General features: G+C 43.8%; 1 long non-coding RNA gene across 1 annotated transcript; it reads left to right on the forward strand.

Moving 5' to 3' along the window:
* Positions 1-583: 583 nt before the first annotated feature.
* LOC135377036 (uncharacterized) lies at positions 584-4,039 on the forward strand. The gene is made up of 4 exons (XR_010417988.1): positions 584-688; positions 1,800-2,095; positions 2,292-2,366; positions 3,844-4,039. It is a non-coding gene; the product is annotated as an uncharacterized LOC135377036 (long non-coding RNA).
* The last annotated feature ends 282 nt before the right edge of the window (positions 4,040-4,321 follow it).

Raw genomic sequence — 4,321 nt, forward strand, 5'->3', positions numbered from 1 at the left:
CACGCAGTGAGCATAGCCATCACAATGAACCTTGGGCGGGACTATCTCCGGTTCCCCTAGACTACAGATGAAAAGCTGGAAGTAAAGCGCGGGTTCTACGAGTTCTACTAGAGTGGGTGCCTGGGTAAGCAATCCCTGTTTTCCATCAACAACATAGGAATGCCTCTCACAATGCATGCAAGAATCATGATGAATAACACGTCTCCTCCGTTTCACATTTTTGCCTAAACGCAATGTGTAACCCAAAGTCACTATACAAAAGCACAAACTGGTTATAACATCAAATATAACGTGCACGTAATTGTGATCAGCTTCAGCATTCGTGATCTGCAACTCCCTGGTACAAAGTGAATGATTATCCCCTAAAAGTCGTGTCAGAAGGGAACATCCTCATTATTTGAGTGTATATTTTCGCCGGTGCAATTGATGGTACCCAAGTGGCAATACAACAACCCAGCCTTGCTGATCCACGCTTCGTGGATGGAAACTACTGTAGCGGCCGCAGGTCGGCGCCACCCGAAGATACGCGCCAAAAATAAACGTTCACGCGCGCTCACGGGCTCCAGTTCTTAGCGAGCCTAGTGCAGTCTGATTCTGTTGCCTCCTTGCTGTCTGCCTGTCTACTTCTCTCTGCGACAAGCCACACTACTATTGCCATAAGGGGTACCATTCCATCAACGTCTTAGCGGTGAGCAATTATCGTACTTTTTTTGCACAAATATTTCTAGAGTTCGAGGTGACTCGTTACTGTAACTAAGTTCCGTTTTTTGGTAACTTGTAACGTACTTATCGTAACATATCGGTACTTTTGCGCCGTGGTAACTTTCAGAGGAACTCGTTCCTTTTTTTTTTTTGGTAACTTTGCCAAAGTAACTTAAGTTCCAAGTTACTTTTAACTCGCTTTTCACTCACGTCCACACATTTTCTTGCTTTCTCTCCGGTTCCTTCATGGCATATTTTGCCATAAAACGTGATATCCAATGAGTGACAGTATTTTATCCAGGCAGTAAGAACCGCTGCCATTGAAATAAATCTGAACCATTGTGCGCCCACAGAGGGTAAGATGCAAAGTGTTCGAATAGACCTTTACCAGAGAAACGTCATCATGACATTGGTATACAGACTGAATCCAAACAAAGCGGAATGACGGCTGGGTTCCACGAACGGGCACTTGTTGGCTGTCTCCCATTGAAAGAAAAATAGGACCGAGAGTCTCGTCCATTCAAGGGATCATGTTGTAATCCCCTCAAGACTGTGGCTTTCGGGCGCGACCTTGTTCACCTAGCTTCGAGCGTAGTTCAATTCAACCAAATTTTGGCGCTATCGAACACTATGACGTCATTTATTTACAAACAGGGAGAGGTCTATTGTTGGGCATAAAGGAAAACGACCTAAGCGTGTTGCAGTCCTCCGCAGGCAACTCAAGGTCTAACTCAACTGCTCGTGCGCTGCACCTGCGTAATGTCATTTTGTTTCCTAAGTAACTTGGAAGTACCTCGTTCTTTCTGTTAAGTAACTCCGTAACTGCGCGTTAGATTTCATGCTGAAGAACTTTGTTATTAACTTAGTTACACTTAACACGCGGTAACTTAACCTGTAACTAGTTCTTTTTGACGGGTAACTTCTCAATCTATGAATATTTCATTTAAATTTTGTACCACAAAGTCCAAAAATCAATTAGGGAACTGTGTTTCCAGAACCATTGTATTTCCAATGTCCCTATGTACATTCTCTTGCTTGTTTGTTGCCTTTTATGCATACAGAGGATGTTCACCCTGTAACATTGTACATCTTTCTAGGATCTGTGATGCAACCAGGCGCATTCTGTTCCTGAATGCCAGATACCCGGGATCCTGCCATGATGCCTCTGTATGGGCAGCGTCCCAGCTCTGTCGAGAAGCTCCCACAATATTTGAAGATGGAATCCCGAGGCCTTAACTATGATAGGTGGTTAGCCTATGTCAGAGGCAATTACTCACTCACGCAATGCTTTCAGTTGATTCTTGCAGAATTGCGAGAAAAGCATGGTTGCACATGATTCGTTCTGTGGAAAGGTACACTATGGTGCAAGCTTCGCAGATTTGAATGGTTGCGGGTGAGTATTGGCCCAGGAGTGTTCTGGACACTATCAGCAATGACTTATTAATTTTTGGCAATAGTGGTACACAGCCATGTCGATTCCCACTCTGGGCGCTGAATATAGCTTGTGTGTGTGTACTACTGTACGACATTCCACTGTTGAAGTGTTCCCGTTGCCAGTATTCCAAAATGTTATTTCATGTCATTTGCAGAACAGTACCAGGAAGAGCACCCCGTTGGTGCAAGTCAGCGGACACAGTCGATTCGGCAACCCTCTTCACAACAGGGTACTCTACGTAACAGTGTCGTGTCATTTCTTTGTACTGGAATAGCACATTTGTAATTGTGGGCTCTATCTTTAATTGGGTTATTTATGGGAACTGCCAAAGTAGAAATTTTTGCAAGCACTTTTTTTTTGCAAATGTCGTGATTAAAGTTTCCAAAATACAAGTAGCAGGGATGGCAAAATGAGGGTACTGGAATTAGCAACAATATGTTATTGTAAAACATTGCTCTGATTGAAAACACTTCTATAACATCCCTAGATTATTCGCATACTGCAAAAAAGACTTACTCTCAAATGAAAGTCCGTGTTTCAATTCGTAGAGTGTAAATAAAATTAGTTCACAATGCTACTGCTTAGGGGAAACACTCAATGAAAAGAGAACTATCTTTGGCGGCAACGAATGGAATCCCGGGGATGGCATAGATTGGCGGCATCCAGTGAGACAGCAGGAGAGCCACGCGAATGCCCATCGCTTGCGGATGGGTTTGGGACGGGTGGAATATCAGTGTTGCATATATTCCAGCATAATGTGCATTGCTGCATTTTCCAATTCCCGTTCACTGAATGAGCCCACAACAGTTCTCGCAAATATTCTATTGACAGCACTTATCTGCACGTACTTCGGACAAAGACGTGAGTCTGCTTTGCAACGGGCATTATATCTTTCACCGGGCCTATCTGCATTGCGTGGCAGAGTAAAGACGTTCTCTGCTTAGCATCAAAGCAGTACAATTTTGATTGTAGCTTTGTAACAGCAACAAAGTTTTGAATTATGATAACAAGTACGAAATTAAATTAACATAGCATGTAATGTGATTTGAAGTCAACTTGTTTTTGCATTTATTGCCCCTTTAACGCCTGATTTCCAACCCAAGGTGTGACTTTGCCTGGCTTCTTTGACGACTGCCACCTTTAACTGCCCAACAGTACCACAGCCTCTATATAGGTACCTAACTTGGGAAATATCTTGTTTTTCCACACCATATTTGCCAACTGGGCATTAGCATTTACCACTGCGGGCACGTGTGTCTCATAGTGATGCCAAATTGACCAGCACCCCCAATCCTTTCCCTGTGTTTTTACAGCCATCACAGTTTTCTCGGTAGTGCAGCTCACTGAAATCACACTACATTTCTCCCCGTGACTGGGATGTCGCTCAATTCCTGGAACTTGCCAGGAGACTTTACCACGAAGATTGGTTTCACCACCATCATGTGGCTCTGGTGAAATAATTTTGCAATTGTGCACTCCAAATTGAAAAGCTAGAAACCTAACAAATTCTTGCAACCCTTTGAGACGTCTGGTGTTCTCTGGTCTATAATATTGGTGCAAGCTGTGTGGTTGAGCAAAGTCTGTGGTTGGCCACATTTTTTTCTTAGCAGCTGAAAACCATTGCTGTATGCGCTGCTGCATGTAAAAAAAAAAGCTGCCTGCACTTTACAGGGCAATCATTATTTGTTGTTTTCTGAGAATTCCAGAAGCAAGTTCTGCGACTGCTGTATACACTACGCCTGACACAGCGGCAGCATGGTGACTTGCTGCAGGAACTTAGCAGCCACAGTCTCCGCTTTTAACAAGCTCCCGTTTCAACCTCAGCACTTATTAGGGCTCCATTTTCAAGCTCAGCTGAGCTGGAGCTATTTAACTCCACCATGAACGAGAGAAAGAAGGAAAAGCTGGTAAGGGCCTTTATACTTTGCCAGAAATATGCTCGAATTGAAACCATGGACGTCAATAGGATTAGTTTTCCTTTTTTTTTTTTTTTTTGTGGAGGGGCGGAGGGAATGGGGGGACTTAAGTTTGTTCGGGGGCGGTGAGTGTTTTCCGTCCCGATTATGTAGATGCTATCGACACATTACAATGGAGTACGACTAACAACCAGTTACATTTATTTCCAAAAGCCCTGGAGCAGCCCTACATAAGTGGCGTCCAGAGAGCATCTCCCCGCGTTTTCCC

Source organism: Ornithodoros turicata, unplaced genomic scaffold, assembly GCF_037126465.1.
Source record: "Ornithodoros turicata isolate Travis unplaced genomic scaffold, ASM3712646v1 ctg00001450.1, whole genome shotgun sequence".
Lineage (NCBI taxonomy): Eukaryota > Metazoa > Arthropoda > Arachnida > Ixodida > Argasidae > Ornithodoros > Ornithodoros turicata.